At 46.0% G+C, this 23014-nt stretch overlaps 1 pseudogene; it reads right to left on the minus strand.

Moving 5' to 3' along the window:
- The window catches only part of LOC138651788 (oocyte zinc finger protein XlCOF22-like), an 80415-nt pseudogene that overhangs the window by 43374 nt on the left and 14027 nt on the right, over positions 1–23014 (minus strand).

Below are 23014 nucleotides of genomic sequence, written 5' to 3' on the forward strand. Positions count from 1 at the left end.
AGTCACCTGATCTCCACCCAATTGAGCATGCATTTCACTTGTTAAAGACTAAACTTCAGACAGAAAGGCCCACAAACAAACAGCAACTGAAAACCACCGCAGTGAAGGCCTGGCAGAGTGTCAAAAATGAGGAAACACAGCGTCTGGTGATGTCCTTGTGTTCAAGATTTCAGGCAGTCATTGCCAACAAAGGGTTTTCAACCAAGTACTAGAAATGAACATTTTATTTAAAATTATTGAATCTGTCCAATTACTTTTGGTCCCTTTAAAAACAGGGTGGCACATGTTAAGGAGCTGAAACTCCTAAACCCTTCATTCAATTTTAATGTGGATACCCTCAAATGAAAGCTGAAAGTCTGAACTTCAACTGCATCTGAATTGTTTTGTTTAAAATTCATTGTGGTGATGTCTATAACCAAAATTAGAAAAATGTTGTCTCTGTCCAAATATATATGGACCTAACTGTATGTATCACAGAGAAGGCTTGTCGCTGTGATGTGACCCGGAGTGTTTTCTGTAATGCACATAAAGCAATAAGAAATTGTTTAGGATATTTGGGTCCGGGTTACGGGTAGCTATGAGAGATGAGAGGGTCTGGCTACCCATATACCTTACCCCTGGGTAAGGGGCATAACCATGCCTATCTATGTTTGGTTCAGGACCTGTGGTGATGTCACAACCACATGTCTAATCATGTGATGGGTTCCTGGGTGTGGTTACACCTATGTAAAGAGATGTGTGTAGCACATGGAGAGAGTGTGTTTGGGAGTCTGCAAGAGTGGACAGACTTCCATGTGTCCTGGATGGACACTGCAGAGTGGCCTGTGTGTTGGACGGTTCCAGGTGGGGACAGACATCCTGAACAGCACACAGAGACCATATTTAGGCTGGAGAGCCTACGTGCTGGACATGGCACAGCCTGTGTGCCTACAGGTCTGAGAGAGAGCGGAGCTCTAATATGGACATTGAGGATTCAACTGTCTGAAGTAAGACTGTTTACCTGTTGTTTGTAACAACTCTGCTGGCATCACGGCATGGCCTCACATCTCTCACACAATCTTACCCACTGCTCCAGGCCATGATGTGGTTTCTGTTTCATGCCAGCTCCATGTTCTGTGTCTCTACTCTGTGCATGCTTCATGGCTATGTGTATAGGGGGCCGGCGCCTGAACTCTCTGGTTCTTATAGGAATCAGGTGCATCTGTCTAATCAGTTCCTGACCAATTACCGAGAGGCCTCCTGTATATAGTGCAGCTCCTCCCTGTGCTCTGGGCCTGTGCAACTTACTCCCTCAGTCAGTTCTTAGCTGCTGAGGTGCCAGGTCGTGTCTCGGTTACTCTCTCTTGTCTGCCACCCAGGGGGGCGTTGTACCCTGGTCTTGTCCTGTGTAGCCACCCAGCGGGGCTTCGTACCCTGGCCTATGTCTGCCACCCAAAGGGGCATCATACCCTGGCTTGTGTCTATGTCTCTGTGTCTTGTCTCGTTCCTGACTCTGTCTTAGTCTAGTCCTATTCCACTGTCTGTTTATATCTGTCTTGGTTTGCCTTTTCTGCTCTATTCGCCACTGTCTGTGGCTCTGCTTCTCTTTGCTCAGTTCTACCACAACCTGTGCTTCTGTGTCTCTCAGCTTTTCCCTCAGCTCAGCTCTCTGTAACCTTTGGTCTGCACTCTGACCTTGCTTTACACTCTCTGGCTTTGCTATCAGCTCTGCACTCTGACCTTGCTTCGCACTCTGTGGCTTTGCTCTGTGGCTCCGCCTCCAGCGTCTCCGCTCTTGGCTCCTCCTCCAGCATCTCCGCTCTTGGCTCCGCCTCCAGCATCTCCACTCTTGGCTCCGCCTCCAGCATCTCCGCTCTTGGCTCCGCCTCCAGCGTCTCTGCTCTTGGCTCCGCCTCCAGCATCTCCGGTCTTGGCTCCGCCTCCAGCGTCTCCGTTCTTGGCTCCGCCTCCAGTGTCTCCGCTCTTGGCTCTGCCTCCAGCGTCTCCGCTCTTGGCTCCGCCTCTTGCGGCTCAGTCCTTGGCTTTGCCTTCTCTTCTCTTAGTTCCACCTTCTACTCGTACTCAGCCTCCTGGGTTTCTGTTCTTGGTTCTAGCTCTTGTGCTTTCGCCCTGCATCCGCTCTTGCGGTCTTTCTCTACTTGTTACTTAGTCCTCCTGTCTGAACAGGTTCCTACCTGTTTCTCATACCTGCCTGCAGACCGGTCCCTACCGGTTCTTCCTATGTTCCAGCGGTACCTGCCTGCCTACCAGAGAGCCAGTCGTGTCCGCCTGCCCACCAGTGTCTGTTGTACCCGTCTGCCTGCCTGTGTCCCAGCCGTGCCCGCCTGTCAGCCAGTGTGCCAGCCATGCCCGCTCCGTTCTTTAGTGGGATCAGCAGCCACAGCCAGACATTACCCTGGAGTGGCACCTGGTAGCTTCCTATTACACAAGTCTGACCTCACCATCAGAGGCTCCAGCGAACACCTAGCAAGCTACTTAGTTACGCCCCTTCCAGGGAAGTTTGGTCTGTGGTCCAGTGGGGCCACACCACCGTATGCCCGCGCCAACCAGTCTGGGCGCGTGCGTGACATTGTTCCTGTTGCTATGTGGTTTATGGAGCAATAAACCTGTGAACTTTTAATGAAACGTGTCTCCTGAGTGACATCCGCCGCACCTGAGCGAGTACAATCCCTACTATATATATATATATATATATATATATATATATATATATATATATATATATATATATATATACACACACATACATATATACACATATATATACACACACACACACACACATACACAGTACAGACCAAAAGTTTGGACACACATGATTTAAAGATTTTTCTGTATTTTCATGACTATGAAAATAGTACATTCACACTGAAGACATCAAAACTATGAATTAACACATGTGAAATTATATAATTAACAAAAAAGTGTGAAACAACTGAATTTATGTCTTATATTCTAGGTTCTTCAAAATAGCTACCTTTTTCTTTGACTGCTGTTATCCCGCCACCAACACACTATGGACTTTGACCTCAGAAGAGAGACCGACCCATGAGCGCTTTCTTGCAATACTATCTGCAATATGATTGTTGCCCGTATTGTTAGGATTCAAAATAGTGCTCACTACTGGTTAGTCAGTCTGTTTGATCTACGATACAAAAGTAAATTTTGCCAGTTGCTTCCCCCCCTGGAAAGAGGGACATGCCCATGCTGCAGAACATGCTTGAAGACAATCTTGACAGTGGTTTTCCCCAAGACAGCAGTGAGGCACACAGTGTGTATCGCAGTGATAGGCTTCCAACCCTGGGAACGTTGACTCGTCAATGCAAAAACTTTAGCAGCCTTGCAGCGCTGGAGTCCTAAGTTCCAACCTCACCAAGGACAGCATCTGCAAGAGGTTTGTATGTTCTCCCCGTGTTTGCGAAGGTTTCCTTCGAGTACTCATTTTTCTTCCCACACTCCAAAGACATACTGATAGGAAATTTAGATTGTGAGACCCAATGGGGACAATGCCAGTAATATCTGTAAATGTCTGTAAAGCATTGTGGAATTATTGGCGCTATATAAGTGAGTAAAATAAATAAATAGAAATTGATGCCACTTTTAGTGGTATCTGTCCATAATTTTTGGAAATGTTTGGTATCCAAGATAGGTCTCCTTCATTTGTGTTGCTGAATTTGGCACAGCTCTCAGAGCACCAGGCACCACTGTCACTCGTCCACCAGTTACTGATCAAACTTTAAGCAAGAAATACTGCTCTAAGGCTACGTTCACATTAGCGTCGCTGTTGCGTCGGCGACGCAGCGGCGACGCGCCCCTATGTTTAACATAGGGGACGCGTGCGTCTTTTTGCACGCGTTTTCCGACACGTGCGTCGTTTTAGACGCTAGCGTCGGAAGCAAGAAAACGCTACAAGTTGCATTTTTCTTGCGTCCGATTTCGTAAAAAAAAGACGCACGCGTCGCAAAACGCGCGTTTTTGCGCGCGTTTGCGTGCGTTTTTCCGTGCGTCGCGCGTTGCGTCGCCGACGCAGGGCGGCGCAACGCTAGTGTGAACGTAGCCTAAGCTCTGTCCAATGCTTAAATGTGGCATGGTTTAAATACCATGCTATTAGCACCAAGAACTTTTATTTAAAAGATAAAATGTGGCTTGCATTATGTAGCACGGTAGTAACAGAAAAAAATAGATGTATACAGCAGAATCTAAAGCACAAAGAATTACAACCTCAGACGTGGCCAAATTTTTGGAGCACGGTAGTAACTGAACAGATTTATAGTTTATCATGTGTACCCCTGTATGGACAACAATATCTGCACCGAAAAATCTCAAACTGACAGCTAGCCTGCTGTACAATGTTACTAACAGAAGAAAGTATTTTTTTTTTACTGTGGGAGGCCTGTATACAATAAAATATATGCTCAAAGCAATTTCCATCTCAGATCTAGCCTGCTGTATCACGTTTGGCACAGAAAAATATATATTTTTTTACTCTGCATGATCTTTGCACACAGCTGAATTTCACTGTCACTAAATAAAAAGGTGGTATCACATTTGTAACCCCAAAAATTGTTCTTTTTTACTCTGCATACAACTGAATTTCACCCCCAATAAATTGATAAGGTGGGATACAGCGTGCTGAATCACGTTAGCAACTGCCAAAAATATATTTTTTACTGTACAACAGCTCAAATCACAGAACAATTTCACAGTCACGGTATGACAAGGTGGGATATGGCATGCTGTTCACATTTAGCAACAAAAAATAATTGATTTTTGTACTCTGCAACAGCTGTGCAGAAAGCTGAATTTCACCGTCGCTGTTTCATGTTAACTGAAAAAATATTTTTTTTACTCTGTATTAGCTCTGCACACAGCTGAATTTCACCACCACTTAATGACAAGATGGGATATGGCGTGCTGAATCACGTTCGCAATTGCTAAATGCTTAAATTATTTTTTTTTACTGTGCAACAGCTCTGCATACCGAACCATTTCACTGCCACTGAATGACAAAGTGGGATATGGCGTGCTGAATCATGTTAGCAACTGCCAATTTTTTTTTTTTTACTGTGCGACAGGTCAAATCACAGAACAATTTCACCGCCACTGAATGACTGTCACACTGCAGCAATGCAGGTAACTGCAACTTCCACCAGATGGCAACAGAGTGGAAGGAAAATAACAAGTCTGCAAGGGCAGACCTGCAGTGCTGCAGTGAAGCTACCACCAGGTGGCAGCAGAATAGTCAAAAAGGCCGAGTAAACCTAGACCATCACGCAATACAAAGGAAAAAACAATAGCAGAGTCAGTAGAGAGCAAAAGGGTGAAATACCAGACAAGAGGCAGAAGTACAAAGGACTAGAGGGAGAGAAAAGCAAGAGTCAAAGTCGAGTCAAACACAGAAATCCAAAAGCAATCAGGAAACACTAAGACAAGATGGGCAGGGAAGGAGGAATAGACACGGGCAAGGTCAAAAAGCGCAGCAGGACAAGTCAGGGTACAACCGGAGTCAGGTACTCACACCGAAGGCAGAAAATATAACCGACACCGCCTGCAGGATGCAACGGAGCTAAATAGCAAACCTGAAACCAGAATGAGGCAGAGCAAAGTTAAACCTTGACATGAACAGCCTGGGAAAAGGGTAGACATGACTCAAAACCCAGCCTGGATCATGACAATGACAAAGTGGGTTATGGCGGCGTGTTTCACATTTAGTAACAGAAAAAAAATGTGTTTTTTTTACTCTGTATGAGTTCTGCACACAGCTGAATTTCACTGCCACTAAATGACAAGGTGGGATATGGTGAGCTGTATCATGTTTTGCAACAGAAAATGATTGTTTATTTTACTCTGCAACAGCTGTGCAGAAAGATGAATTTCACTGCCACTAAATTACAACGTGAGATATGGCGTGCTGAATCACGTTAGCAACTGCCAAATGGCAAGGGATATGGAGGGCTGTATCACACTTATCAACAAAAAATAATTGTTTTTTTACTCTGCAACAGCTGTGCAGTAAGATGAATTTCATCGCCACTAAATGACCAAGTGAGATATGGCGTGCTGAATCACGTTAGCAACTGCCAAAAATATATTTTTTTACTGTGTAACAGGTCAAATCACAGAACAATTTCACTACCACTAAACAAGGGATATGGCGTGCTGTATCACGTTTAGCCACTGAAAAAATAAGATTTAGAAAGGTCTACTCGTGCATGAAGCACAATAGAAGCAGTACACAACACACTTCTATGAAATGTGCCCTGCTGTCTTTGTCTCTGGACCTCAGAAATGGCACAAAAAAAATCTGCTGAAAGGTCGATTTCACAGCCACACAGGACATTAGTTATGTCAACTATCTGACTTGGGCTTCTTTCACACTTCCGTCGTCTGGCGGCCGTCACAATGCATCGGCGCAACGTATTGACGGATACGTCAAAAATAGTGAAAAACGGATGCAAAGCATACAGTATTTCGACGGATCCGCTAGACGGTTCCGTTGAAAAACTGGTTCCGTTCAATCTGTCTTGTCCGTTTTTACCATCCTTTTTTTTGACGGATCCGTTTTCCATGCCTAAAAATGGGAGTCTCCCAAATGTGATTGGCTACTGGAAAATAAGGAAAACCTATATATTGATTGTTTTTACACCACAACTTTGACAGGGTTTAGAGAAAGTGGCAGAGATGGAAGGAGTACTAGTGAAGATTGCGACCATATGTTCTGATGTTATTTTTGAGACCAATAGGCTGGCAATAATAGTTTGGGAAAAGGAGGCAGCAGCAAGAGAGAGGATTCTTCAACAGCGACGTAGCCGCCTATGGATAAATCCCATAAACGCACAATGAATGACCCGGGGCATGTATTCAACAGTCTATATGGAGTTGCGGCAGGACCCGGATAAATTATTTAACTATGTGCGAATGAGACAGGAACACTGATGTTTTGTTGGAACTTGTTGGGGATGTCATCCGAAGGAAGAACATACAGTTGAGGTTTTCCATCTCACCGGCGGAGCAGCCGATGATGACACTGCGGTAAGCCTATTTTTATGTATTTTTTTTATCATTGTTCATAGTTAATGCCATGTGCACATGTTAACCTATGGAAAACCACATCAGCAGTGAACATGCTGCAGAAAATACTGCGCTGAAACACTGCGTTGCATTTTATACAGCATGTCAATTATTTTATTATTTGTGCCCATTCCACAGTGTTTAACATTTGCTCCATAATAGGAATGCACAGATCTAAAAATGCTGGTTTAAATGTGCACTAAAAAAGAAAAAAAAACTTCCGCAGTGCCGTTTAACAAAATAAAAAAAATTTAAAAAATTAAAATTAAAGATATTATTATGTGTGAAAATTGCATTAAAATGTAATGTTGGAGCTTGCATTTTGAATAATTTTTTTTTCCCACAGATTCCTTGCTACCGGAAAATCACTATCATCACTGCATTATCAGTTTCGTCTGGGAATATCCACAATTTCTGTAACTTTGCACCAGGAATTCATTCCGAATCCGACTATGGACATCTGGCTGCAGAGTGCTGAAAATTTTGAAAAACTGTGCCATTTCCCTAACTGCTTGGGTGCCGTAGATGGCAAACATATCTGGATTTCAAAACCTGCAGGATCTGGCTCCGAGTACTATAATTACAAAAAGTATTTTTCTATAGTGCTTATGGCCATAGCGGATGCCAATTGTAAGTTTATTGCCGTGGACATTGGAGTCTATGGCCGTTCAAACGACTCACAGGTCTTTAAAACATCTCCTATGGGCCGTTGTCTATATGGAGACACCTATGATTTTCCACCACCAAGACCACTCCCGGGAACATCTGGCCCACCTATGCCATTTGTCTGTGTTGGTGATGAGGCATTCCAGCTGTCACCACTCCTACTGAAACCTTATTCAAGCAGTGGATTGACCAGAATCAAACGAGTGTTTAACTACGGTTTAACTAGAGCCAGAAGAGTGGTGGAGTGCGCGTTTGGCATTTTAACAGCAAAGTGGCGAGTGCTGCTAACCGCCATAAACTACAGACAGAGACTGTGGATGAGGTGGTCAAGGCCTGTGTGGTGCTGCACAATTATGCGATTTCCCAGGAGCCAGTTATCATGGATGAAGAGGACTCTCAGACAACCTTGTGGGACTATCAAAGCAACTCAGTTCGTACCGCAGTTGCGGTTTCCAGGATGAGGGACCACTTCGCTGATTATTTCATGTCACCTGAAGGCAGAGTTCCATGGCAAGATGACATAGTTTGAGATGTTTCTTTGATGTCTATGTCAATAATGTTTCTGTGTAAAGTCTTATGATTTTCTTGACACCAAGTTTTACTTAGTTCCCTAAAGTTTGGTATGTTTTCTAATAAACCAAACATGTTATACCTTGTCAGCATGTGTTATGTTTTTGTACCTTTTTTTTCTTACCATACTTAAATGAAGACATGTAACAATAAAATAGTTTTTAAACAAAACCAACTTTTATTTTACATATTTTTATTAAACACTTTTTTTTTTTACCTTTTTGGGTAAAACACATTTTTTAAAACCCTTTTTGGGTAAACACTTTTTTAAACCCTTTTTGGGTTAAACAAAATAATCTAAACAATTTTTATTACACAAAATGTTAAAACATTACACTTTATAAATCTGTAAATTGTGGGGTGGATATACTAACGGAGGGGCTGGAAGGTTGGACCACGTCGATAGTGGGGGAAAGCCTACTGGGTTGGTGTTGATCTGTAGTGGAAGGAGGGGGAGGAAACATGAGGCTGAGCAGGGAGGTCAGGTTGGACAGGGGGTGGTGTTGGGGTAGGTGGAAAACTAAACGGGGAAGGAAAATTTGATAGGGAAGGAAACAGTGGGGAGGACATTAGTATTTGGGCCTGGGTTGGGAATTGGGCGTGGGTTGGGAAATGACAAGTAGTTTGGAAAGGGTTGGTAGGAGAGACAGTGGCTGTGTGGGGAGGTGTGGGAGTTGGAGGGGCTTGGGTGATGGCCTGCACTAGAGCAGCATGGCAGCCTTGCATTACATGCATCTGCTGGTCAAGAGTTAGCTTTCCCATACTCCCAAGCATTGATTGGAAAAAAAGGTTATTTGGAGATTGCCTTGCATCTGAATGCAGCCTATCCAAGCGACTGCTGAGTTCACTGATGCTTTTGTTAACCATGCTGAACCCAGCAGTCACTTGCTCTCCCAAAAGTTTGAAAGAGCTCTGGAAGGCTGCATTCAGATGCAAGAACTTAGGAGCATAACTCCTTTCCTTACCCCTCTGTCGCCCTGAACCTAATGGTGGTCTAGAGGTGGCAGGATCAGAGGGGTGGGGTAAAGGGAAAGCTAAATCATCACCAGCAGCTTCAAGAAAGGAAGGCTGCGATGATTCTCCAGCGCTGGCGGAGATTGAAGTGGATGGGGCAGAGGTACCGGAAATGAGGGAAGGGCCAAACAAGGAGTCAGAGGGGTGGGGTCTACCGATGTGGCCCACGGTGGCGGACTCCTGTGGGTTCGCTCCAGAGGGGTCCAAGGTAGAAGCAGGCTCCTGAGTGCTGAAGAAGGTGCTGTGAAATAATAGAAAAAAAAACAATTAATATATTGATAGGAAAAAGCCCTGCCTGAAACAAAAAAAAGGTTAGACAGGTAAACATGGTGAATTATTAAATGAAATGGGCTGTTGAATATTTACCTTCTTCTCAACATCGTTTCCCGGAGGAATGACAGAGCACGGCTATATTTGTATTGTGGCCTGCGTCCTCTTGAGCCACTCGGGGCCTGTATCTCCTTGTTGAACTCCCTCTTGAAGCGATCCCTGAGTGACCGCCACCGCTTTATAACCCTTTCACCTGTGAAGAGAAGAATAAAATAAAAAAATGGGTTAATTACAACACATTCCGTCCTGCTACAGAAATTACTAAAATGTGACTACTTATGTTCTCGAGTCTGCTGCCTTGGATCAACATCCTCCCAGTTGGCCACAAAATTCACACATATTTGCTCCCAGAGCCGACGTGTTACAAACTGATCTGCACGGCTGCGGTCAGCCATGTTCCACAGCGGCTCCCGCTTTTGGACCTCCTCGATGAGGCGGTCCACATCTAGTCCGCCATCCTCAACATCTGAGTCGGGGGCACGCTGTGAATACTGTGAAAAGAGCAAAAAAAAATTAGTACACTGAAACACAAAACTACCAAGAGAAAAAAGAAAAAAAAAAACTTACTGCTGGCTGACCGCTGTGGCGACTATGACGCCGACTCTGGGCGGCTGGGAGGACCTTCATGGCGTTGGCCAGAATGTGCAGCAAACTAAAAATAAAGGAAAATGAATTATGTTGGATGTAGGCATACGTTTTATGTGTACTGTGATGTATGATGATCTGTTTTGTGTTGGATGCACTGTGATGTGTGAAGCAACTGTTTTGGCACAACTTACACTCTGTGCGCCCGCTCCTGGCGTTTCTCCACCCACCTCGCCTCCTTCTGAGAGGCCCTCAGCTGCTTCAGCTTCCTGTGAAAACATAATTAATGCATATAGTGTTTAACCGAAATTTTAACAAGGACACCAAAAACTAAACATTTTTTTAGATTACCTCACTACGCAGATGCTTTGGAGGAGGGCTCCCAGAAGAAGACATTTTCTGCTGGCTCGGTGGTCTCTGGTGTATCTGCAAGTATAAAGACACTTGTAAGCTACTATACAAATTAAATTCCAAGCTTTGTGGTCTTTAATACTTACATCAGGAAAATGTCTTGCTGGCACGGTGGTCCCTGCTGTCCTGGTGGTCCCTGCTGGCTGAGTGGTCCCTGATGGATCTGTAAGTATAAAGAATTTATACTTCGACCCACAAACCCCCCAAACTAGCTAATGTAAAAGATTTAAAAACCACCCTGCTCAAATGATCTGAGCAATGTTCAAGCAGGCCAACAAACAACGTTTTGAGAACCAACCCAAAAAAATATACCCAAGGCACACCAGTCTGAGCTGGATTACCTAGTTCAATAATATGCGCCAGCTGTAAAACCATTGAAATTGAAATGCCTAAACACCAGTTGAAAATATATTGACCACATATGTGATTTGAAAAGATCCGTTTACAAATTTCTAAAAAAAATAAAATAAACCTATTAAAAATTATCATTAACCTTTTATATTAAAAAATAAACCCTCAACCAACTCTGTATTGCATGTGTGTACATTTGTACATACACCACACTTTAAAATTTACCTTTATGAAATGATACTACGGACATTTTGAATTAAAAATTTTTAATAATTCTTTTTTAATTTTCTTTTTTTTTTACCATCACAATTAGAAGCTACAATGCTCTTTATTTTAAATACAAGTACATTAACTGTAAATGTTTTCAACAATACAATAAAAAAAATTAAATAAAAAACCAAACACACACATACACACCACCATTACACACACACACACACACACTGAAACCACATGCTGCACACAGCACAGTACTTGTTAAATACATCACAGTAAAAAAACATGCGCACGCACGCACCCAGACGCGCACACGCATACGCACAAAAGCATACACACAATGCATGCACACGCACAAAAACACACAAACGCACGCACAATGCATGCACACGCACGAAAGCACACAGGCACATGCACGAAAGCACACAGGCGCATGCAAACACACAGATGCACATGCACGAAAGCACACAGGCGCGCACAAACACACAGACGCACATACAGACACACGCACGCACACACAGACGCACGCAAAAATGGCAGGACTCACACTGGCTGGCTGGCTTCTGGCTGGACGCTGGCTGGCTTCTGGCTGGACGCTGGCTGGCTTCTGGCTGGACGCTGGCTGGCTTCTGGCTGGATGCTGGCAGGCCTCTGGCTGGACGCTGGCAGGCCTCTGGCTGGACGCTGGCAGGCCTCTGGCTGGATGCTGGCTGGCCTCTGGCTGGATGCTGGCTGGCCTCTGGCTGGACGCTGGCTGGCTTCTGGCTTGACGCTGGCAGGCCTCTGGCTAGACGCTGGCTGGCCTCTGGCTAGACGCTGGCAGGCCTCTGGCTGGAAGCTGGCTGGCTTCTGGCTTGACGCTGGCAGGCCTCTGGCTGGATGCTGGCAGGCCTCTGGCTGGATGCTGGCAGGCCTCTGGCTGGATGCTGGCAGGCCTCTGGCTGGATGCTGGCAGGCCTCTGGCTGGATGCTGGCAGGCCTCTGGCTGGCTTCTGGCTTGACGCTGGCTGGCCTCTGGCTAGACGCTGGCTGGCCTGTGGCTAGACGCTGGCAGGCCTCTGGCTGGATGCTGGCAGGCCTCTGGCTGGATGCTGGCAGGCCTCTGGCTGGATGCTGGCAGGCCTCTGGCTGGATGCTGGCAGGCCTCTGGCTGGATGCTGGCAGGCCTCTGGCTGGATGCTGGCTGGCCTCTGGCTGGCTTCTGGCTTGACGCTGGCAGGCCTCTGGCTAGACGCTGGCTGGCCTCTGGCTAGACGCTGGCAGGCCTCTGGCTAGACGCTGGCAGGCCTCTGGCTGGACGCTGGCAGGCCTCTGGCTGGACGCTGGCTGGCCTCTGGCTGACTGCTGGCTGGCTTCTATCTGGATGCTGGCAGGAGTCTTGCTGGCACATTTGGGGGTGAAGCCCCAGGCCAAGTTTATATAGATTTGGGGCTCTCTGGTGAATTGGCTGCAAAATCCTCATTCTGAGCATGCTCAGTGTAAAAAGACGTATTCCAGCACTGGATTCCATCATACGACGTGCCACGATGGATCCTGCGTCCATAGGCTTCCATTCTAGCCAACGACGTATGCCGCAGGATAAGTCATGGCACGTTTCTCTGACGCAGACAAAAAACGTTACATTGAACGTTTTTTCCAGACGACGTGTCGCCAAATTCCGACAAATCCAGTGCACGACAGACGAAACGTGTGGCCATACGTCGCGATCCGTCGCTAATACAAGTCTATGGGAAAAAACGCATCCTGCGGGCAAATTTGCAGGATGCGTTTTTTCCCAAAACGACGCATTGTGACGGATCTAAAAAGACGGAAGTGTGAAAGAGGCCTTAGAAACAACCGCCTAGCTAACTAGCTAAAATCTATAAAGGCACAGATGATTGGCCTCGGGGAGACCAAAACATCCAACACCGCGGAGACACCATCACGTGTTTCTCAACGCAGTGATTCCAGAACACTGCCCCCATCCCTTATGGGAAATATGCAGATGCATGTAAAGAAGCTGCGGAGACACCATCACGTGTTTCTCGACGCAAGCAGTGAATAGCCAGGCCTTTCCCCGGGAAGGAACAACCACGGGAAGGGCAGCATCCTATGAAGGAAAGCCACCTATGCCAAGCATGGTATCCATCCACAGACAGCTGTTTCGGGGTTTTTGCCCCTCATCAGTGTGGAGTAGGAATCTGGCTATTAGGAGCAGTGCCTAGTAAAAAGGCTATAAAGGCACAGATGATTGGCCTCGGGGAGACCAAAACATCCAACACCGCGGAGACACCATTGTTGTGAGTTCTGTTTTTGGGCTCCCTCTGGTGGTTGCTGATGGTACTGGGTGACTTGTCTTTCCTGGGTTTCTGGGTTCCACCTGTTCCATCAGCATATGGGAGTTTCCTATTTAACCTGGCTTTGCTGGCATTTCCTCGCCGGTTATCAATGTATCCAGTGTGTCTTGTTACCTCTGCTCCCTGCTCCTAGAACCTTCTGGTCAAGCTAAGTTTGGATTTTCCTGTTTTGGTGTTTTGCTTTATTTGGTTTTTAGTCCAGCCTGCAGATATGTGATTCTTGCTGCTGGTTGCTCTAGTGGACTGAAATTGCTCCTCATGTACCATGAGTTGGCACATGAGTTCAAGTAATTTCAGGATGGTTTTTTGAAGGGTTTTTCGCTGACCGCGCAGTTCACTTTTGTATCCTCTGCTATCTAGCTTTAGCGGGCCTCATTTTTCTGAAACTGTTTTCATACTGCGTATGTGCTTTCCTCTCATTTCACCGTCATTATATGTGGGGGGCTGCTATTTCTGTGGGGGATTTCTCTGGAGGCAAGAGAGGTCTGTGTTTCTTCTAATAGGGGAAGTTAGATCTTCGGCTGGAGCGAGACGTCTAGGATCATCGTAGGCACGTTCCCCGGCTACTTTTATTTGTGTGTTAGGTTCAGGGTCGCGGTCAGCTCAGGTTCCATCGCCCTAGAGCTTGTTTGTATCTGTGCTTGTCCTTTAGTGATCCCCTGCCATTGGGATCATGACAGTATAACCGGCCCACAAAGTGTTAATTGTATTGGCTGAAGTAGGAGGATAAGTAGTCTGAGGAAGTTTTTTTTTTTTCTTTCTCTTTCCCTCAGAGTTTGCTGCCTAGCCTTATTGCAGCCTGGCTACTTCCTCCTCCTCTTAATCTTTGAATGGCTTTGATCCCAGCTGTTTATCATGGACGTCCAGAGTTTGGCTTCCAGCCTGAATAATCTTGCCACTAAGGTTCAAAATATACAGGATTTTGTTGTACATGCGCCTATGTCTGAACCTAGAATTCCTGTCCCAGAGTTTTTTTCTGGAGATAGATCTCGTTTTCTGAATTTTAGGAACAATTGCAAGTTGTTTCTTTCTTTGAAATCTCGCTCCTCTGGAGACCCTGCTCAGCAAGTCAAGATAATTATATCTTTCCTGCGGGGTGACCCTCAGGATTGGGCATTTGCATTGGCACCAGGGGACCCTGCGTTGCTTAATGCGGATGCGTTTTTTCTGGCATTGGGTTTGCTCTATGAGGAACCTAACCAAGAGATTCAGGCTGAAAAAGCTTTGTTGGCCCTCTCTCAGGGGCAAGATGAAGCAGAAATTTATTGTCAAAAATTTCGGAAGTGGTCGGTACTTACTCAGTGGAATGAGTGCGCTCTGGCTGCAAAGTTTAGAGATGGCCTTTCTGAGGCCATTAAAGATGTTATGGTGGGGTTCCCTGCGCCTGCTGGTCTGAATGAGTCTATGACTATGGCTGTTCAGATTGATCGGCGTTTACGGGAGCGCAAACCTGTGCATCATTTGGCGGTGTCGTCTGAACCGTCACCTGAGATAATGCAATGTGATAGAATTCAGTCCAGAAGTGAACGGCAAAAGTATAGGCGGAAAAAAGGGTTGTGCTTTTATTGTGGTGATTCAGCTCATGTTATATCAGCATGCTCTAAACGCACAAAAAAGGTTGATAAGTCTGTTGCCATTAGTACTCTACAGTCTAAGTTCATTCTGTCTGTGACTCTGATTTGTTCATTATCATCCATTTCCGTCGATGCCTATGTGGATTCAGGCGCTGCCCTGAGTCTTATGGATTGGTCATTTGCCAATCGCTGTGGGTTTAGTCTGGAGCCTCTGGAAGTCCCTATTCCTTTGAAGGGAATTGACTCTACACCTTTGGCTATGAATAAACCTCAGTACTGGACACAAGTGACCATGCGTATGACTCCCGTTCATCAGGAGGTGATTCGCTTCCTGGTACTGTATAATTTGCATGATGTCCTAGTACTTGGTCTGCCATGGTTACAAACTCATAATCCAGTCCTTGACTGGAAATCAATGTCTGTGTTAAGCTGGGGTTGTCAGGGGGTTCATGATGATGCACCTCCAATTTCTATCGCTTCATCTACTCCTTCTGAGATTCCTGTGTTTTTGTCTGACTATCGGGATGTTTTTGAGGAGCCTAAGCTCAGTTCGCTTCCTCCTCACAGGGATTGCGATTGTACTATAAATTTAATTCCAGGAAGTAAATTTCCTAAAGGTCGTTTGTTCAATCTGTCAGTGCCAGAGCATACTGCTATGCGGGATTATGTTAAGGAGTCCTTGGAAAAGGGACATATCCGTCCATCTTTGTCCCCTTTGGGAGCAGGTTTTTTTTTCGTGGCCAAAAAAGATGGTTCCTTGAGGCCTTGTATAGATTATCGTCTTTTGAATAAGATTACCGTAAAATATCAGTATCCTTTGCCATTGTTGACTGATTTGTTTGCTCGCATTAAGGGGGCTAAATGGTTCACTAAGATTGATCTTCGGGGTGCGTATAATCTTATACGAATAAAGCAAGGTGATGAGTGGAAAACCGCATTTAATACGCCTGAGGGCCATTTTGAGTATTTGGTAATGCCTTTTGGACTTTCTAATGCTCCTTCAGTCTTCCAGTCCTTTATGCACGATATTTTCCGTGAATATCTGGATAAATTTATGATTGTGTATTTGGATGATATTTTGGTTTTTTCTGATGACTGGGAGTCTCATGTTCAGCAGGTCAGGAAGGTGTTTCAGGTCCTGCGGGCCAATTCCTTGTTTGTAAAAGGCTCAAAGTGTCTCTTTGGAGTCCAGAAGATTTCTTTCTTGGGGTATATTTTTTCCCCTTCTACTATTGAGATGGATCCCGTCAAGGTTCAGGCTATTTGTGACTGGACGCAGCCTACATCTCTTAAGAGTCTACAGAAGTTCTTGGGCTTTGCTAATTTCTATCGTCGTTTTATAACTAATTTTTCTAGTGTTGTTAAGCCTTTGACGGATTTGACTAAGAAGGGTGCTGATGTTGCTAATTGGTCTCCTGCGGCTGTGGAGGCCTTTCAGGAACTTAAGCGCCGGTTTTCTTCTGCTCCTGTGTTGCGTCAGCCTGATGTTTCGCTCCCTTTTCAGGTTGAGGTTGATGCTTCCGAGATTGGAGCGGGGGCGGTTTTGTCACAGAGAAGCTCCGATGGCTCAGTGATGAAGCCATGCGCGTTTTTTTCTAGAAAGTTTTCGCCGGCTGAGCGGAATTATGATGTTGGTAATCGGGAACTTTTGGCCATGAAGTGGGCATTTGAGGAGTGGCGTCATTGGCTAGAGGGTGCTAGACATCGTGTGGTGGTCTTGACTGATCACAAAAATTTGATTTACCTTGAGTCTGCCAGGCGTCTGAATCCTAGACAGGCTCGTTGGTCACTGTTTTTCTCTCGTTTCAATTTTGTGGTTTCATACCTGCCAGGTTCGAAGAATGTGAAGGCGGATGCTCTTTCTAGGAGTTTTGTGCCTGACTCCCTTGGAAATTCTGAGCCCTCTGGTATCCTTAGGGATGGGGTGATTTTGTCTGCTGTCTCCCCAGACTTGCGACGTGCTTTGCAGGAGTTTCAGGCGGGTAAACCTGATCGTTGTCCGCCTGAGAGACTGTTTGTTCCGGATAATTGGACCAGTAGAGTCATCTCCGAGGTCCATTCTTCTGCGTTGGCAGGTCATCCTGGAATATTTGGTACTAGAGACTTGGTGGCCAGGTCTTTTTGGTGGCCTTCCTTGTCGAGGGATGTGCGTTCTTTTGTGCAGTCTTGTGAGGTTTGTGCTCGGGCTAAGCCTTGCTGTTCTCGGGCCAGTGGATTGTTGTCACCTTTGCCTATCCCGAAGAGGCCTTGGACGCACATTTCCATGGACTTTATTTCGGATCTCCCTGTCTCTCAAAAAATGTCCGTCATCTGGGTTGTGTGTGATCGCTTTTCTAAAATGGTTCATCTGGTACCCTTGCCTAAGTTGCCTTCCTCCTCTGAGTTGGTCCCTCTATTTTTTCAGAATGTGGTTCGTTTGCATGGGATTCCTGAGAACATCGTTTCTGACAGGGGATCCCAGTTTGTGTCTAGATTTTGGCGGACGTTCTGTGCTAAGATGGGCATTGATTTGTCCTTTTCGTCTGCATTCCATCCTCAGACGAATGGCCAGACTGAACGAACTAATCAGACCTTGGAAACTTATTTAAGGTGTTTTGTTTCTGCTGATCAGGATGACTGGGTTACCTTTTTGCCGCTGGCCGAGTTTGCCCTTAATAATCGGGCTAGTTCTGCTACCTTGGTTTCTCCTTTCTTTTGTAATTCGGGGTTTCATCCTCGTTTTTCCTCTGGTCAGGTGGAACCTTCTGATTGTCCTGGAGTGGACATGGTGGTGGATAGGTTGCATCGGATTTGGAGTCATGTGGTGGACAATTTGAAGTTGTCCCAGGAGAAGGCTCAGCAGTTTGCTAATCGCCGTTGCCGCGTGGGTCCTCGACTTCTTGTTGGTGACTTGGTGTGGTTGTCTTCTCGTTTTGTTCCTATGAAGGTCTCTTCTCCTAAGTTCAAGCCTCGGTTCATCGGTCCCTATAGGATCTTGGAAATTCTTAACCCTGTGTCGTTTCGTTTGGATCTCCCGGCATCGTTTGCTATTCATAATGTGTTTCATCGGTCGTTGTTGCGGAAGTATGAGGTACCTGTTGTTCCTTCGCTTGAGCCTCCTGCTCCAGTGCTGGTGGAGGGAGAATTGGAGTATGTTGTGGAGAAGATCTTGGATTCTCGTGTTTCCAGACGGAAACTCCAGTATTTGGTCAAGTGGAAGGGTTATGGTCAGGAGGATAATTCTTGGGTGGTTGCCTCGGATGTTCATGCTGATGATTTGGTTCGCGCTTTTCATAGGGCTCATCCTGGTCGCCCTGGTGGTTCTCGTGAGGGTTCGGTGACCCCTCCTCAAGGGGGGGGTACTGTTGTGAGTTCTGTTTTTGGGCTCCCTCTGGTGGTTGCTGATGGTACTGGGTGACTTGTCTTTCCTGGGTTTCTGGGTTCCACCTGTTCCATCAGCATATGGGAGTTTCCTATTTAACCTGGCTTTGCTGGCATTTCCTCGCCGGTTATCAATGTATCCAGTGTGTCTTGTTACCTCTGCTCCCTGCTCCTAGAACCTTCTGGTCAAGCTAAGTTTGGATTTTCCTGTTTTGGTGTTTTGCTTTATTTGGTTTTTAGTCCAGCCTGCAGATATGTGATTCTTGCTGCTGGTTGCTCTAGTGGGCTGAAATTGCTCCTCATGTACCATGAGTTGGCACATGAGTTCAAGTAATTTCAGGATGGTTTTTTGAAGGGTTTTTCGCTGACCGCGCAGTTCACTTTTGTATCCTCTGCTATCTAGCTTTAGCGGGCCTCATTTTTCTGAAACTGTTTTCATACTGCGTATGTGCTTTCCTCTCATTTCACCGTCATTATATGTGGGGGGCTGCTATTTCTGTGGGGGATTTCTCTGGAGGCAAGAGAGGTCTGTGTTTCTTCTAATAGGGGAAGTTAGATCTTCGGCTGGAGCGAGACGTCTAGGATCATCGTAGGCACGTTCCCCGGCTACTTTTATTTGTGTGTTAGGTTCAGGGTCGCGGTCAGCTCAGGTTCCATCGCCCTAGAGCTTGTTTGTATCTGTGCTTGTCCTTTAGTGATCCCCTGCCATTGGGATCATGACACACCATCACGTGTTTCTCAACGCAGTGATTCCATAACACTGCCCCCATCCCTTATGGGAAATATGCAGATGCATGTAAAGAAGCTGCGGAGACACCATCATGTGTTTCTCGACGCAAGCAGTGAATAGCCAGGCCTTTCCCCGGGAAGGAACAACCACGGGAAGGGCAGCATCCTATGAAGGAAAGCCACCTATGCCAAGCATGGTATCCATCCACAGACAGCTGTTTCGGGGTTTTTGCCCCTCATCAGTGTGGAGTAGGAATCTGGCTATTAGGAGCAGTGCCTAGTAAAAAGGCTATAAAGGCACAGATGATTGGCCTCGGGGAGACCAAAACATCCAACACCGCGGAGACACCATCACGTGTTTCTCAACGCAGTGATTCCAGAACACTGCCCCCATCCCTTATGGGAAATATGCAGATGCATGTAAAGAAGCTGCGGAGACACCATCACGTGTTTCTCGACGCAAGCAGTGAATAGCCAGGCCTTTCCCCGGGAAGGACAGCATCCTATGAAGGAAAGCCACCTATGCCAAGCATGGTATCCATCCACAGACAGCTGTTTCGGGGTTTTTGCCCCTCATCAGTGTGGAGTAGGAATCTGGCTATTAGGAGCAGTGCCTAGTAAAAAGGCTATAAAAGGCACAGATGATTGGCCTCGGGGAGACCAAAACATCCAACACCGCGGAGACACCATCACGTGTTTCTCAACGCAGTCATAGGTGGCTTTCCTTCATAGGATGCTGCCCTTCCCGTGGTTGTTCCTTCCCGGGGAAAGGCCTGGCTATTCACTGCTTGCGTCGAGAAACACGTGATGGTGTCTCCGCAGCTTCTTTACATGCATCTGCATATTTCCCATAAGGGATGGGGGCAGTGTTCTGGAATCACTGCGTTGAGAAACACGTGATGGTGTCTCCGCGGTGTTGGATGTTTTGGTCTCCCCGAGGCCAATCATCTGTGCCTTTATAGCCTTTTTACTAGGCACTGCTCCTAATAGCCAGATTCCTACTCCACACTGATGAGGGGCAAAAACCCCGAAACAGCTGTCTGTGGATGGATACCATGCTTGGCATAGGTGGCTTTCCTTCATAGGATGCTGCCCTTCCCGTGGTTGTTCCTTCCCGGGGAAAGGCCTGGCTATTCACTGCTTGCGTCGAGAAACACGTGATGGTGTCTCCGCAGCTTCTTTACATGCATCTGCATATTTCCCATAAGGGATGGGGGCAGTGTTCTGGAATCACTGCGTTGAGAAACACGTGATGGTGTCTCCGCGGTGTTGGATGTTTTGGTCTCCCCGAGGCCAATCATCTGTGCCTTTATAGCCTTTTTACTAGGCACTGCTCCTAATAGCCAGATTCCTACTCCACACTGATGAGGGGCAAAAACCCCGAAACAGCTGTCTGTGGATGGATACCATGCTTGGCATAGGTGGCTTTCCTTCATAGGATGCTGCCCTTCCCGTGGTTGTTCCTTCCCGGGGAAAGGCCTAGCTAAAATCTATAAGCACCCAGACCCAGGATCAAGAGCAGCCTCTCTGCGCTGTGCTAGTGATAAAATGTCACTAAAACAAGATGTCCGCTCTTTGTATAGAGAAGGACATGTGATTTCATAAGCCAATGACACAAGCCATTGTGTCAGGACATTGTGGATGTTTCCTGTGCCCTGAATGGCTAGCCGCAATATGCGCACAAAGTTAAAAAAAACATTTTTTTTACAAGCACGCCGCTCCTCTGAGCTCTCCTCAAACACGTGTACCACACTCATGATACACCACCCAGTATCCTAGCCAAAGTGCTCAAGATACTTTAGTGGCAACGCAAATATTTTCCGCACTTTTTAACGAATATTACCGATTTTTTCAGATTTTATAAAAATTTGCTCCCGTTTCCGATCATGAATCCGAATGTGCATATTCGTTTCGAATTTATGTTTGGTAATCATTTTTCGAACATATTCGCTCATCTCTATCTTAGAGGCTTATCATAAAATTTTATTTAGAAAAATTTTCTAACTTGTTAGCACATTCTACGTTCACTGTCATTTGGCTTTGTAGTTTATACATCTCTGCAGGTAACAGTCAGAGATATCAAATTTACGAAGGAGGGTCCTGCAGGGTGTATGTTCCATAGAAGGGCTTTCAATGCTCAAAATCATTTGATCAGTTTTGGGTGAAAGAAAATGTTGTGCTCCAGCAGCAAAATGATTGTGATAAGGTCGGACTACACCACCGATAAAGCAGCCACAGTCGGTGACTGAGAAGAATCTGTGACTTCTCTGCATTTAGTGGTTACTACTCACCTGGGTAGTCATATGTAGGAATCTCCTCTTTACATCGCTCATCACCCCTCACATATGTCTCTGTAGTGTTAATATGGGTCAGATCTTCACCCTGAAACAAATATTGTAAAAGTCTCAGACAGATGGAGAAGTCCCATCTATGATCAGCTCTAATCCTGCCGTCTCCACTGTTCTCATTACACAAGTATAAAACATATAATACTGGTGGCTAAAACAAGACTGAGCACAAGACCTTCACAGCCGTCTACAGATCATAAGGGAGATTTCATGACTAGTGATGAGCGAGTGTACTCGTTCCTCGGGTTTTCCTGAGCAGGCTCGGGTGGTCTTCGAGTATTTATGACTGCTCGGAGATTAAGTTTTCATCACCTCAGCAGCATGATATACAGCTATTAGCCAGCTTGATTACATGTGGGGATTCCCTAGCAACCAGGCAACCCCCACATGTACTCAGCCTGGCTAGTAGCTGTAAATCATTCAGCTGCCGTGATGAAAACTAAATCTCCGAACACTAACAAATACTCGGAGGTCACCCGAGCGTGCTCAGGAAAACCCGAGGAACGAGTACACTTGCTCATCACTATTCATGACACCTCCCTATCTACCTGATGATCCTGAGGAACATTGGGATCTTCTTGTTTACAGTCCTGTGGAAGAAGAGGATGGAGACATCTTTCTGGTGTTGTCCTTTTACTGGATATATCTGGAGGAAACACATACAGAGACTGAATTTATTCTTTACATACAGATAATTACAGGTCGTGTGTATTTAGTCCTGTCTATTACCTGGTGATGTGAGGGGCTGGGGAACCTCCATGACGTCTTTGTACACATCTTTGTGTCTTTCTAAATATTCCCACTCCACCATGGAGAAATAGACAGCGACATCCTGACACCTTATAGGAACCTAACACATACAATGATACCGTCATCCCCCTGATCTCTTCATATCCTTACTGTATAATGTCCCAGCATTCCCAGCAGTGTCACCTCTCCAGTCAGCAGCTCAATCATCTTGTAGGTGATTTCTAGGATCTTCTGGTCATTGATGTCCTCATGTATCAGGTGAGGTGGAGGCCCCATGATTGGGCTCAGGGGTCTTCTCCATCCCTCAGACACAGGGTCCTGACAGCGCTCACTAGAGGTCTTCTTCACTACTGTGCAATCCTGGTTATGGAGAGACACATTAATAAATCTCAATACAGACATTTCCAGAGTCCTCACTAGAGTTGAGCAAATTTGATCGGCTGTGTGACAGTCATGACACATGCATAAAGAGCCCAACAAACAGGCTCTTCATGTATGTGTCATGACTGTCACACAGCCGTGACGCATACACCTGCGGAGCTGAACAGCTGATCAGCCGGAGCGATTCAGGAAGATGGGTTCCCTCTGCAGATTATTCGGTAAGCGCTATAGCTTGCCGAATAAGCCCTGACCCGATCAAATTCGTTCAACTCTAAAGGTACCTTCACACTGAGCGACGCTGCAGCGATACCGACAACGATGT

Source organism: Ranitomeya imitator, chromosome 10 (assembly GCF_032444005.1).
Source record: "Ranitomeya imitator isolate aRanImi1 chromosome 10, aRanImi1.pri, whole genome shotgun sequence".
Taxonomy (NCBI): domain Eukaryota; kingdom Metazoa; phylum Chordata; class Amphibia; order Anura; family Dendrobatidae; genus Ranitomeya; species Ranitomeya imitator.